The sequence below is a fragment of the Rhinoderma darwinii genome, chromosome 2, assembly GCF_050947455.1.
Source record: "Rhinoderma darwinii isolate aRhiDar2 chromosome 2, aRhiDar2.hap1, whole genome shotgun sequence".
Taxonomy (NCBI): domain Eukaryota; kingdom Metazoa; phylum Chordata; class Amphibia; order Anura; family Rhinodermatidae; genus Rhinoderma; species Rhinoderma darwinii.
The window spans coordinates 53535345-53551376 of record NC_134688.1 but is presented as its reverse complement, the minus strand read 5'-3'; positions in this window follow the sequence as shown (position 1 = coordinate 53551376).

Below are 16032 nucleotides of genomic sequence, written 5' to 3'. Positions count from 1 at the left end.
CCTAAATGTGTTACTCCACGATCCAACAGGTTTGTAGCGCGCCAAGTTCCTCTTCATCCCTTGGAGGCGCGTTCTTCTGGTACCAATAGTAGTATACCATTCCTCTTCTACCTACAACAAATGACCCATTCTTTGCCCACAATATGGGAAAGAATGAGGGGCACAACGCAAATTCGAACTGGAAAACATTCTTTGTCTTAACGTGTGACAAACTTGTATGTATTCTGGACTATCAGGCTATAAAAAATGAATTTAACAACATGTGTGCAAGCCTTCAGTGCATGCACACATGGTGTTAAAAAAAATCCGGCCTCCTCCTTACCCTTCAGCCGGCAATTCCATCTCCAGAATTGGTGCATTTTTAGGAGTATTATTACACCAATATTTCCTAACATCTAGTTTAAATATAGGATAGTACCTGCTGGCCCAGAATATCCAACGCTCCCGATCGCAAGTGCTGTACATACCTTTCCTAAATGTGTTACTCCACGATCCAACAGGTTTGTAGCGCGCCAAGTTCCTCTTCATCCCTTGTAGGCGCATTCTTCTGGTACCAATATTAGTACACCATTCCTCTTCTACCTACAACAAATTACCCATTCTTTGCCCACAATATGGGAAAGAATGAGGGGCACAACGCAAATTCGAACTGGAAAACATTCTTTGTCTTAACGTGTGACAAACTTGTATGTATTCTGGACTATCAGGCTATAAAAAATGAATTTAACAACATGTGTGCAAGCCTTCAGTGCATGCACACATGGTGTTAAAAAAAATCCGGCCTCCTCCTTACCCTTCAGCCGGCAATTCCATCTCCAGAATTGGTGCATTTTTAGGAGTATTATTACACCAATATTTCCTAACATCTAGTTTAAATATAGGATAGTACCTGCTGGCCCAGAATATCCAACGCTCCCGATCGCAAGTGCTGTCCATACCCTTCCTAAATGTGTTACTCCACGATCCAACAGGTTTGTAGCGCTCCAACTTCCTCTTCATCCCTTGGAGGCGCGTTCTTCTGGTACCAATATTAGTACACCATTCCTCTTCTACCTACAACAAATTACCCATTCTTTGCCCACAATATGGGAAAGAATGAGGGGCACAACGCCAATTCGAACTGGAAAACATTCTTTGTCTTAACGTGTGACAAACTTGTATGTATTCTGGACTATCAGGCTATAAAAAGTGAATTTAAAAACATGTGTGCAAGCCTCCAGTGCATGCACACATGGTGTTAAAAAAAATCCGGCCCCCTCCTAACCCTTCAGCCGGCCATTCCATCTCCAGAATTGGTGCATTTTTAGGAGTATTATTACACCAATATTTCCTAACATCTAGTTTAAATATAGGATAGTACCTGCTGGCCCAGAATATCCAACGCTCCCGATCGCAAGTGCTGTACATACCTTTCCTAAATGTGTTACTCCACGATCCAACAGGTTTGTAGCGCGCCAAGTTCCTCTTCATCCCTTGGAGGCGCGTTCTTCTGGTACCAATAGTAGTATACCATTCCTCTTCTACCTACAACAAATGACCCATTCTTTGCCCACAATATGGGAAAGAATGAGGGGCACAACGCAAATTCGAACTGGAAAACATTCTTTGTCTTAACGTGTGACAAACTTGTATGTATTCTGGACTATCAGGCTATAAAAAATGAATTTAACAACATGTGTGCAAGCCTTCAGTGCATGCACACATGGTGTTAAAAAAAATCCGGCCTCCTCCTTACCCTTCAGCCAGCAATTCCATCTCCAGAATTGGTGCATTTTTAGGAGTATTATTACACCAATATTTCCTAACATCTAGTTTAAATATAGGATAGTACCTGCTGGCCCAGAATATCCAACGCTCCCGATCGCAAGTGCTGTACATACCTTTCCTAAATGTGTTACTCCACGATCCAACAGGTTTGTAGCGCGCCAAGTTCCTCTTCATCCCTTGTAGGCGCATTCTTCTGGTACCAATATTAGTACACCATTCCTCTTCTACCTACAACAAATTACCCATTCTTTGCCCACAATATGGGAAAGAATGAGGGGCACAACGCAAATTCGAACTGGAAAACATTCTTTGTCTTAACGTGTGACAAACTTGTATGTATTCTGGACTATCAGGCTATAAAAAATGAATTTAACAACATGTGTGCAAGCCTTCAGTGCATGCACACATGGTGTTAAAAAAAATCCGGCCTCCTCCTTACCCTTCAGCCGGCAATTCCATCTCCAGAATTGGTGCATTTTTAGGAGTATTATTACACCAATATTTCCTAACATCTAGTTTAAATATAGGATAGTACCTGCTGGCCCAGAATATCCAACGCTCCCGATCGCAAGTGCTGTCCATACCCTTCCTAAATGTGTTACTCCACGATCCAACAGGTTTGTAGCGCTCCAACTTCCTCTTCATCCCTTGGAGGCGCGTTCTTCTGGTACCAATATTAGTACACCATTCCTCTTCTACCTACAACAAATTACCCATTCTTTGCCCACAATATGGAAAAGAATGAGGGGCACAACGCCAATTCGAACTGGAAAACATTCTTTGTCTTAACGTGTGACAAACTTGTATGTATTCTGGACTATCAGGCTATAAAAAGTGAATTTAAAAACATGTGTGCAAGCCTCCAGTGCATGCACACATGGTGTTAAAAAAAATCCGGCCCCCTCCTAACCCTTCAGCCGGCCATTCCATCTCCAGAATTGGTGCATTTTTAGGAGTATTATTACACCAATATTTCCTAACATCTAGTTTAAATATAGGATAGTACCTGCTGGCCCAGAATATCCAACGCTCCCGATCGCAAGTGCTGTACATACCTTTCCTAAATGTGTTACTCCACGATCCAACAGGTTTGTAGCGCGCCAAGTTCCTCTTCATCCCTTGGAGGCGCGTTCTTCTGGTACCAATAGTAGTATACCATTCCTCTTCTACCTACAACAAATGACCCATTCTTTGCCCACAATATGGGAAAGAATGAGGGGCACAACGCAAATTCGAACTGGAAAACATTCTTTGTCTTAACGTGTGACAAACTTGTATGTATTCTGGACTATCAGGCTATAAAAAATGAATTTAACAACATGTGTGCAAGCCTTCAGTGCATGCACACATGGTGTTAAAAAAAATCCGGCCTCCTCCTTACCCTTCAGCCAGCAATTCCATCTCCAGAATTGGTGCATTTTTAGGAGTATTATTACACCAATATTTCCTAACATCTAGTTTAAATATAGGATAGTACCTGCTGGCCCAGAATATCCAACGCTCCCGATCGCAAGTGCTGTACATACCTTTCCTAAATGTGTTACTCCACGATCCAACAGGTTTGTAGCGCGCCAAGTTCCTCTTCATCCCTTGTAGGCGCATTCTTCTGGTACCAATATTAATACACCATTCCTCTTCTACCTACAACAAATGACCCATTCTTTGCCCACAATATGGGAAAGAATGAGGGGCACAACGCCAATTCGAACTGGAAAACATTCTTTGTCTTAACGTGTGACAAACTTGTATGTATTCTGGACTATCAGGCTATAAAAAATAAATTTAACAACATGTGTGCAAGCCTTCAGTGCATGCCAAACTGTTGGGAAAAGAAAATACTATAACGTCTTGGTGCCACAGATCGCATCTTGTCTGGCATGCAAGCTTACAAACCCTCTCTGCACAGAGAATCCCTGTGACATCATTAGTGATGTCACAGGGTTCCCTATCAACTTCGCCAATGCAGAAGCAGCTCTTTAACATCCGGCAGCTATCCATATGAGCGCGTGTTTAGGGCTTTTTGTAACAGGGAATTCATTATTTTATTCCCTGTCACTTTACAGAATCGGGCTGCCAGTGTGACAGCCCGATCGTAACGATGGGATTGTATGCAGGATCGCGCAGTGTTATAAACACATGTAAATGAACAGGTTCCTGGCACAGGGATGAGTCCATTAGCCCACTAATTTACGTGGCTGGGGCGGGAAGGGGGTTCAATTGCACGGTATTTGGTGTCAGAAAGATGTCATACTGCACAGCAGCCACTAGATGGATCCACCGTCTAAATTTACAATCCGCATACCTTCAATATATGCTTCCCATTCTATGGCCGTGGATGCTGCTACAGGAGAAGTGAGTTACTACACTGTCCATATATGGACACAGCGAAGTCACTCACTTCTGCAGCGGAATCCCTGACTCTATGGCCGGGGATTCCGCTACAGGAGAAGTGAGTGACTACACTGTCCATATATGGACACAGCGATGTCACTCACTTCTGCAGCGGAATCCCCGACTCTATGGCCGGGGATTCTGCTACAGGAGAAGTGAGTGACTACACTGTCCATATATGGACACAGCGATGTCACTCACTTATGCAGCGGAATCCACGACTCTATGGCCGGGGACTCCGCTACAGGAGAAGTGAGTGACTACACTGTACATATATGGACACAGTGACGTCACTCACTTCTGAAGCAGAATTCCCGACCTGTGGCAGGGGGCTGGGTGGCATCACCTACAGGGGGCTGGGTGGAATTACCTACCAGGGGGGCTGTGGCATTATCTACAAAGGGCTGCGTGTGGCAACAAATTTAATTGAAATTCATCCGATTTTAAAACGGACAGGGAAAAAAACGGATGCAAATCGGGTCCAAATCGGCCGGTAAAAACGGCAACTCGGCCCGGAACGGATGCAAACCGGATGCAAACCGGCCGGGAAAATCGCCCAAAAACGGCCGATTTTCCCGGCCGACACTCGGACCATGTCGTGTGAATGAGGCCTCAGAGTCGTGTTACACTGCAATACATTAGTATTGCAGTATATCGTGCAAGCGATCTAACGATGATATAAAATGAAATGAAATAACAAGTGATCAAAAAGTCTCACGTACCCCAAAATGGTACCAATATAAACTGCAGCTCGCCCTGCAAAAATAAGCCCTCACACGGCTAAATCAACAGAAAAATAAAAACGTTATGGCTCTCAGAATGTGGCGACAAAACTCAAATTTTATTTTTAACAATCAGTTTTTTCCTTGTAAAAGTAGTAAAACATAAAGAAAACAATATAAATTTGGTATCGCTGTAATCGTATCGACCCGCAGAATAAATTTAACATGCCGTTTTTATCGGACGGTGAACGCCGTAAAAACAAAACCACCCAAAAGGTTGAGGAATCGCTGTTTTTTTCCTATTCCTCACGAGATATATATTTTTTCTTGTTTCCCACTATATTATATGGTACAAAAAATGCTGCTGTGAAAATCTACAACTCGTCCCGCAAAAAACAAGTCCCATACGGCAATATTGATGGAAAAATAAAAGAGTTATGGTTTTTGGAAGGTGGGGAGGAAAAAACAAATGTTCAAATCCGAAAAATGGCTGCGGAGGGAAGGGGTTAATACAGAATCCATATAAATGACCACATATCATCAGTAGACAACTTTATATCAAGTTCATCTAATCTAAATATACAACCATATATATATATATATATATATATATATATATATATATATATATATATATATATATATATATACACACATACAAACTCTAGTTATAGCAAAGACAATGCTGTTTATACTAAAACCAAGCAGAAGAACTAGAAGTCCCAGCAAATGTATTCAAATAATGGTTGGTAGAACCACAGATCCCAGCAATTTCAGTTCAATGGAGTTCATAAAAAAACAGGCACTTTACAGTGTTCTTTTGTAGAACTATAAGTCTCAGCAACTCTAAATCAGATGTATATAGATACCACTAAAGATATTCTCATCTTCACATACAGTATATACTCACAAATGTTTCTCATTACAATATGGAGGGGGCTCTATTGGTCTTCTTATAATCCACAGGTAATACCACAGATGAATCCTCACTGGTTTTCTTTATAATCCACAAGTAGTAGGCAGATATTTCCTCACTGTAGGCCCATCTCAGAGGCAACCCACACAGAGGCCACCACACAGGTTCAACTGCCATCCACACAAAGATAGGTAGACTCACCATGGGTCCAACTGTCATCCACACAAAGATAGGTAGACTCTCCCTGGCTCCAATTGTCATCCACACGAAGATAGGTAGACTCTCCCTGGCTCCAATTGTCATCCACACGAAGATAGGTAGACTCTCAGTGGCTCCAACTGTCATTCACAGGTAGTTTGGTTGACTCTCACTGGCTCTATTTGTAATCCTCATATAGGTAATGACTGCAGTCCAATCTCACTGTCAGCCTATACAGAGGCTATTATTATCCTGGACACAGGCTATGGTCTATAACTCAACTCCTAAGTCACAGTCTTCTGTTGGGTCCTCTTCAAATATCATCAAAAAATAAAAGATTTCCATTGGCTGCTCTGCTTGGGGGTGGGACTTTCTGTAGGCAGCTCTCCTATTGGCCAGTGGGGGGGGGGGGTCTTCTGGTAGGCGGAGCTTCCTCTCTCCAATGACTCTTTATCTTGGCTTACTATCGCTGGTGCTGTTGCTTCTGTCCTATCAGCATCATCGCCACTCCTGCTCCTGTGACTCTCTTCGGGCCCTCTTCAGCTCCTGATTCCATTTTGAATTGCCTCTGTGCCACAGTTACCATAGTAACAGTAATCCAGTGGCCTATCAACAGAACAAAGGCCTTTATATAGGCCCATACATTAAAAAAAAAAAGCTGTTTCTCCCCCTCACACATACAAGGATGCAGCCGCAAGCGGCCGAAAATGCACGTCAGTGCAGTGGAAATTCCCACACGATTTAACCCGTTAATCGTGTGGCCATTCGCCATCGCATGAAGCTTGCTTTAGTCGCGTGCAGCTTCCGACAAGTCTGTTATTACCCCCAGATTCCGCAGCTTTATTCGCTAGCTGAGTCAGCCAATAACGAAGTCTGCTCATTATCTAACCCAGATAAGCTGCCAAATGTCCGCAACTCACATGTGGAGTAGAAAGCTTTACAGCTACAGATGATAGTTAGTTCTGCAAATGAGGGCAGGTGCAGGTCAGTGCAAGAGTCAGACGATCTTTAGGGCAGGGCCAGTCTCCCAGTAGACATTTACGGCCGCACCAAACTTAGGCCCGTGGATCAGTTAGCATGGCTGCAATTACTTACCGCTCCTCAGACTTCTTCTCCCCCTTTTGTGCCGTCTGCAACACATTGCGTCCTGACGCCGTCCAGCGTTAGGACGTGGTGAGTGGTGGCTGTAATGCGTGGCGGATGGCAGAAGAGGAGGAGAAGACGCCGGGGAGAAAAAAGCGGTACGTATAAGTAAGCGTCTGATCTGGGGTAAGCGTCTGATCTGGGGTCTGATTAGTTTAGGGGGTCTGGTCTGAGGTCAGATTAATTTAGGGGCCTGGACTGGGATCTGATTGGTTAGGGGATCTGGTTAATTAGAGGAATCTGTCACCGCATTAGTGTTAGGAAGGAATTTCTATATATTCATGAGCTCCTGACTCCCCCTGCCCACTGTTTGATAGCTTTCTTGCTATGCACAGTAATTGGGAGAAAACTGTCAATAAGCGTTGGCTGGGGGGGGGGGGGGTGACAGCTTATGAATATGATGGACTCATTCTCCACAATGCGATGCAAGCGCTACAGCAAATAGAGTGTACATTTTACAAAAACTACACCACAGGCAGACATAACACTCACAAATCTGGAAAAAGTTTTTCTGTCTCTACATTATGCTGCCCTGAGAGAGAGCATCATAGAGGTGGTGATAGATTTCCTCTAAGGGGTCTGGTGTCTGAATTTATTTGTGTTGCCATAGGTGTTGGGAATGGCTGTAAAACAAAGGGGTCAAATATGTGTCAGCATCAAACTCTACAGTCGGCAGAAAAAGTCGTCATAATGGCCGGAAATGAAAAGAGAAAGGCTACATACGGAGAAGATGTCACCTGTGAATCACTGGATATATAGAGGAGCTGTCACCTCTCCTGACCTCTCAGGCAATGCCTCTGCACAAAAAAGCATAATAAGCAATGCATTTCTATGCAGCAATGTATATGTATACCGGCCCGACGGAGGCCAAAAGTACACTCTTTTAGCCTCTGCGAGTGAATACAGGCCAATTGGTAAGTTTGGCATATTTGCTGGGAGCTTTACCCTGCATATACGCCAAAAGTAGGGCTAAAACGTGATGTGAACAGAGTCTATTGACAGGCTTGGTGACTGTTGCCAATGATAACCAGCAGAATTTTGAATGCAGCTCATGGACAATGTAGATGTCACATGACTGCATGTCCATGATGGTTGATAGTTTACATATAGTCACAATGTTTCTGAAGAGTGGACCCTGGGGAGATTTTCTACAAAATGTGTGTTATAAAATGTCACCTTTTTTATCATATCCTAAAAAAAACCAAATAAACCCTTTAACCCCTTCCCGCAAAGCGCAGTACTATTACGTTGCGGTGATAGTGCGGGCTCAGGAGCTGAGCCCGCACCATCACCGCCAGGTGACAGCTGTATGTTACTAGCATCCGATATGGCTGATTAACCCCTCAGATGCTGCGTTCAATAGAGATCGCAGCATGTGAGGAGTTTTTAGGTATTGACACCCCAGCAACGTGATCGCTGAGTTGCCGGTGGCTGCAAAGGCTATCAGAGGCCTAATACTTAACTTCCAGTTTGCCAGCAATGGAAGCCTCCTATGCCCCGCTCGGCAGCGGGGCCTAAAAGGCTTCCTGTACCATCGTCAAGATGGCGCCGGCTCAGCTTCCGGCTCAGAAGCTGCGCCGGCGTCATCAGCAGTGGGTGTCCGCTGTATGTTACAGCAGACAACCCTCTGTAATGGCAGTAACCGGAGCTAGCCACCGTGCACGCAAAAATAAAAAAGTTATGGTTCTTAGAATATGGCGACGCAGAAAACAAATGATTTTATAAAAAAAAGTGATTTTATTGTGCAAAAGCTGCAATACATTAAAAAAAACTATATAAATTTGGTGTCACCGTAATCGTATCAATCCGCAGAATAAAGTTAACATGTGATTTAGGGAGCACTGTGGATGCCGAAAAAAAAAACAATAAACAACTATTCCAGAATTGCTTGTTTTTGGTAATTTCCTTTACCAAAAAATGAAATAAAAAGTGATCAAAAAGTCGTATGTGTTCTAAAATGGTACCAATAAAATCTACAGCCCGTCTGGCAAAAAACAAGCCCGCACACCGCTCAATCAACTGAAAAATAAAAAAGTTATGGCACTAGTAATGCGGTGATGAAAAACATCTCAATGCGCAGGCCGGAGGGGAACATTCCTTCAGTTTCAGGGCCACAGTATTGAGGAACTAGGAAGATAAGGGACATAGCACATCCCCTGGAAGCGAGGGTGCCCGTATTATACCAGCGGAAAACTTTCCCAGCAATATTTCCCAAACTACAAAGGAGAAAAAGTCCCCAAAAGGTGCAGAGCGTTACAAAAGGGGGATAAGAAAGAAAAGCGTTTATCAGTGTGACACCGGCCTGTGCATAACGGATCGCTTCACATCGTAACACACATCTATGGATAATTGTATTATTTACCCCATTATTATACCCTCTTATTATGCCCTGATGTTCTCCACACAGATTACATATGCCACCACATTATAAACTGAAATACCAGCAAAACCCCAAACAGAAAAACGAACTAGGAAAATCCATGCTCAAAATGGCGGCCTTTCAGTTCTTAGCCGTACAGTGTGCCCAAACAGCAATTTATGGCCACAAGTAAGGCATTACCATACCCGGGAGAACCCGCTTAACAATTTATGGGGTAAGATTCTCTAGGGGCACAACATATTGTGCGGTGAATAGGCATATCAGTGGAAAAATTGCAATTTTCCCTTTGCACCATCCACTGCGTATTCATTTCTGAAAAACACCTGTGGAGTGAGTCTAAATTCTCACTACACCCCTTGATAAATGCCTTTAGGGGTGTCGTTTCTAAAATGGGGTCACTTTTGTTTGGTACATCAGTGGTTTTGCAAATGCAACATGGCGTCCGTAAACCATTCCAGCAAAATCTACGCTCCAAAAGATAAATACCGCTCCTTTACTTCTGAATGCTCCCATATACGTAAACAGCTGATTATAACCACATATGGGGTGTTACCGTACTCGGGAGAAATTTCTTTACAAATGTTGGCATGCTTTTTCTTCTCTATTACTTGTAAAAATGAAAAATGTTGATCTAAAACTACATCTTGGTGGAAAAAATTATTTTTCATTTTCATGGCTTAATTCTAATTAATTCAGCAAAAAACCTTTGGGATCAAAATTTTCACTATACCCCTAGATGATTCCTCAGGGGGTGCAGTTTCCCAAATGGAGTCACTTTTGGGGTGTTTCCATTGTACTAGTACTACAGGAGCTCAGCAAATGTGACATGGCGCCCAGAAACCATTCCAAAGTCCAAATGGTGCTCCTTCCATTCTGAGCCGTACCGTGTGTCCAAACAGATGTTTATGACCACATGTGGGGTATTTTTTTACTCGGGAGAAATGTCTTTACAAATTTTACGATGCTTTTTCTCCTTTAGTCCTTGTGGAAATTAAAAAAAATTAGCTAAACCTACATTTTATTTGAAAAAAATGTAGATTTTCATTTTCACAGCCTACTTCCAAAAATTTCTGCAAAAAACCTGTGGGGTCAAACTGCTCACTGTACCCCTAGATAATTTCCTCAAGGGGTATAGTCTCCAAAATGGGGTCACTTGTTGTGGGTTTCCACTGTTTTGTCCCCTCAGGGGCTTTGCAAATGCGACATGGCCTCCGCAAACCATTCCTGCTAAATTTGAGTTCCAAAAGCCAAATGGCGCTCTTTCCCTTCTAAGCCCAGCTGTGTGTCCAAACAGCCGTTCATGACCACATGTGGGTTATTGTTTTACTCGGGAGAAATTGCTCTACAAATGTTGTGGTGCTTTTTCAACTTTAGTTCTTTTGGAAATGAAAGAAAATTAGCTAAAGCTACATTTTATTTGAAATAATGTAGATTTTCACTTTCATGGCCTAGTTCCAAAAATTTTTGCAAAAAAACTGGCAGGTCAAAATGCTTGCTACACCCCTAAATAAATTCCTCGAATGGTGTCGTTTCCCAAATGGGGTCACTTTTGGGGGGCTTCCAATGTTTTAGTTCCACAAGACCTCTTCAAAGCTGACATGGTACCTAAAATATATTCTAATAAAAAGGAGGCCCAAAATCCTCTAGGTGCTACTTTTTCTTCGGAGGCTGGTGCTTCAGTCCAGTAGCACACTAGAGCCACATGTGGGATATTTCCTAAAACTGGAGAACATGGGTAATAAATATTGAGTTGCATTTCTCTGGTAAAACCTTCTGTGGTACAAAAAAAATGGATTCAAAATGAATTTCTGGAAAAAAATAATGAACTTTGTCAATTTCACCTCTACTTTGCCTTAATTCCTGCGCAATGTCTAAAGGGTTGAGAAACTTTCTAAATGCTGTTTTGAATACTTTGAGGGGTGCAGTTTTTAAAATGGGGTGACTTATTGGGGGTTTCTAATATCTAAGGACCTCAAAGCCACTTAACAACTGAACTGTCCCCTGTAAAAATAGCATTTTGACATTTTTTTGAAAATGTGAGAAATTGCTGCTAAAATTCTAAGCCTTGTAACGTCCTAGAAAAATACAAGGATGTTCAAAAAACGATGCCAAACTAAAGTAGACATATGGGGGATGTTAATTAGCAACAATTTTGTGTGGTATAACTATTTGTCTTACAAGCAGATACATTTAAATTGAGAAAAATGCAAATTTTTGCAATTTTTCGCTAAATTTTGGTGTTTTTCACAATTAAATACTGATTGTATCGGGCAAATTTTGCCAGTATCATAAAGTCCAATGTGTCACGAGAAAAGAATCTCAGAATCGCTTGGATAGGTAAAAGCATTCCGGAGTTATTACCACATAAAGTGAAACATGTCAGATTTGAAAAATGAGGCTCTGTCAGGAAGGTCAAAAGTGGCCAAAGAGGGAAGGGGTTAAGCTTACTGGTCTATAATTACCCGGGGAAGACCTAGAGCCCTTTTTGAAAATAGTCACCACATTTTCCCTGCGCCAGTCCCTTGGCACTATACCGGTCACTAGAGAATCTCTAAATATTATGAAGAGGGGGACAGAAATAACTGAACTAAGCTCTTTAACCCCTTCAGGACCCAGCCACTCTTGGACCAAATGTCACAGCCTCATTTTTTAAATCTGACGTGTGTTACTATATGTGGTAATAACTTGGGAATGCTTTTACCTATCCAAGCGATTCTGAGATTGTTTTCTCGTGACATATTGTACTTTAAGTTAGTGAAAAAATGTGGTCGATATATTCAATATTTTTGTGTGAAAAACACCAAAATTTAGAGAAAATTTGCAAAAAATTAGCATTTTCTAAATTCAAATGTATCTGCTTGTAAGACAGATAGTTATACCACACAAAATAGTTACTAGCTAACATTTCCCATATGTCTACTAAAGATTGGCATCATTTTTTGAACATACTTTTATTTATTTTTTTTATAAGTTTAGCAGCAATTTCTCACATTTTCAAGAAAATTTAAAAAGCCTATTTTTTAGGGACCAGTTCAGTTCTGAAGTGGCTTTGAGGGCCCCAACATTTGTAAAGCAACTTTTCCAGAGTACGGAAATACCCAACATGTGGTCATAAACTGCTGTTTGGGCAAGCAGCAGGACTCAGAAGGTAAGGCACGCCATTTAGCTTTTGGAGTACAGATTTTGCTGGTTTGATTTCTCGGCACCATGTCGCATTTGTAAAGCTCCTAAGGTACCAGTACAGTGAAAAAAAAGTGACTCCATTTGGCAAACTACACCCATTGAGGAATTCATATAGGGGTTTAGTGAGCATTTTGACCCCACAGGTGTCTCATATATTTTATTAGAAATGGGCAGTGAAAATTAAAAATTACATTATTTTCCAATAAGATGCAGCATTAGTTCAAAATTTTTCATTTTCTCAACAAATAAAGGAGAAAAAGCACCGTAACATTTGTAAAGCAACTTCTTCAGAGTAGGGAAATACCCCACACGTGGTCATAAACTGCTATTTGGACACACAGCAAGGCTCTAAAGGGAAGGAGCGCCATTTAGGATTTGGAGTGGAGATTTATTATTTTTTGACACCATGTTGCATTGAGCTATAGTACCAGTACAGTGGAACCCCCGATAAATTACCCCATTTTGGAAACTAGATCCCTCAAAGAATTTATCTAGGGGTGTAGTGTTTTGCAAAAATGAGTAAACTTTAAATGTTGCAGATTGAAAATTGCTGTTTCCCCCAGATATGCCATTTCAGTGCCCAATGTGTTGTGCCCAGCTTGTACCACCGTAGACACACATCCCATAAATCGTTAAGCGGTTTCTCCAGAATACAGTAATACCCCATATGTGGTCATAAATTGCCGTTTCGGCACACTGCCAGGCTCAGTTGGACCACCATTTGGCTTTTAAAGCGCAGATTTTGTTTGGTGTTTTAGTGGTATTTTATCTTATAATGTGGGGGCATATGAAAGCTGGGCGGAGTACATCAGGGTACATGTAAACTGGGTGGAGTACATCAGGGTATATGTAATATGTGCGGAGTACATCAGGGTATATGTAAGATGGGCAGAGTACATCAGGGTATATGTAATATGTGAGGAGTACATCAGGGTATATGTAATATGCGGGGAGTACATCAGGGTATATGTAATATGTGAGGAGTACATCAGGGTATATGTAATATGTGAGGAGTACATCAGGCTATATGTAAACTGTGAGGAGTACATCAGGGTATATGTAATATGTGAGGAGTACATCAGGGTATATGTAAGCTGTGAGGAGTACATCAGGCTATATGTAATATGTGCGGAGTACATCAGGGTATATGTAATATGTGAGGAGTACATCAGGCTATATGTAAACTGTGAGGAGTACATCAGGGTATATGTAATATGTGCGGAGTACATCAGGGTATATGTAATATGTGAGGAGTACATCAGGGTATATGTAATATGTGAGGAGTACATCAGGCTATATGTAAACTGTGAGGAGTACATCAGGGTATATGTAATATGTGCGGAGTACATCAGGGTATATGTAATATGTGAGGAGTACATCAGGCTATATGTAAGCTGTGAGGAGTACATCAGGCTATATGTAAACTGTGAGGAGTACATCAGGGTATATGTAATATGTGAGGAGTACATCAGGGTATATGTAAGCTGGGCGGAGTACATCAGGGTATATGTAATATGTGAGGAGTACATCAGGGTATATGTAATATGTGAGGAGTACATCAGGGTATATGTAAGCTGGGCGGAGTACATCAGGGTATATGTAATATGTGCGGGTAGATCAGGCTATATGTAAGCTGGGCGGAGTACATCAGTGTATATGTAAGCTGGGCGGAGTACATGAGGGTATATGTAAGCTGGGCGGAGTACATCAGGGTATATGTAAGCTGGGCGGAGTACATCAGGATATATGTAATATGTGCGGGTAGATCAGGGTATATGTAAGCTGGGCGGAGTACATTAGTGTATATGTAAGCTGGGCGGCGTACATCAGGGTATATGTAATATGTGCGGGTAGATCAGGGTATATGTAAGCTGGGCGGAGTACATCAGTGTATATGTAAGCTGTGCGGGTAGATCAGGGTATATGTAAGCTGGGCGGAGTACATCAGGGTATATGTAATATGTGCGGGTAGATCAGGGTATATGTAAGCTGGGCGGAGTACATCAGTGTATATGTAAGCTGGGCGGCGTACATCAGGATATATGTAATATGTGCGGGTAGAAAAATAAAAGGATGTTCAAAAAACGATGCCAATCTAAAGTAGACATATGGGGGATGTTAATTAGCAACAATTTTGTGTGGTATAACTGCCTGTCTTACAAGCAGATACATTTAAATTGAGAAAAATGCTAATTTTTGCAATTTTTCGCTAAATTTTTGTGTTTTTCACAATTAAATACTGAACATATCGAGCAAATTTTGACAGTAACTTAAAGTCCAATGTGTCACGAGAAAACAATCTCAGAATCGCTTGGATAGGTGAAAGCATTCCGGAGTTATTACCACATAAAGTGACACATGTCAGATTTGAAATATGAGGCTCGGTCAGGAAGGTCAAAAGTGGCTAAAGAGGGAAGGGGTTAACTGATATATTAACAACATTTGCTCTTTCTTCTGTTGTATATACAGAACTAAAGAACCCATTTAGTAACTCTGCCTTCTCTTGATCCCCTGTGACCAACTCCCCATTACCACTATCTAGGGGTCCTACATGTTCAGACCTTGGCTTTTTTGCATTTATATACTTGAAGAATTTTTTGGGATTTATTTTACTATCCTTGGCCACCTGCCTTTTATTTTGTATTTTTGCTGATTTTATTACCTTTTTACAACTTTTATTAAGCTGTTTATAATTTACAAAGGCTACAGCTGTACCCTCAGATTTCTATTTTTCAAATGCCCTTTTTTTGTCATGTATTGCCTTTTTTTACAGAAGTTGATTCCCCTTGATTAAGGGACAGCAGTGAAGCAGCTGCAGAGAATGTTCGGCCCGGTTCTTCAAACACTGTACAGAAAGTCTCTAGAAACAGTTGTAAATCAGAGCATTCCGGACCCTCTCGTTCCAATATGGGGTTCGCTCATGCCAGGGCTTTGCCAGAGAGGAGGGAGATAATAAAAGCGATATTGGCCTCATCAGAGGGGAAGAGATGAGTTTGTAACTTGAAGTGGATCGTACACTGGTTGATGAAGCCGCTACAGGTTTTAAGATTCCCATCATAGCGGGGAGGTGGAGGCAATGAAATTGCAGAATCAGGACAGGCAGTAGGGTTAGACGGTGGTGGAGTAGCAGAAGCAGCCATAGGAGGAACAGAAGGAAGATCCAAACAGGTAATTATGGAGTTTACAGCCTGTAGGAGCTGATTCTGGCGTGCACGGAGGTCACGCATGTCCGCTTGCAACATCTGAATTGCGGTTTTCGGTTGACCAGTGGGACCCATTGCCCGAGCGTACTGTTATGACTATGGGGTATGTACCGGAATATGTACCGGAGT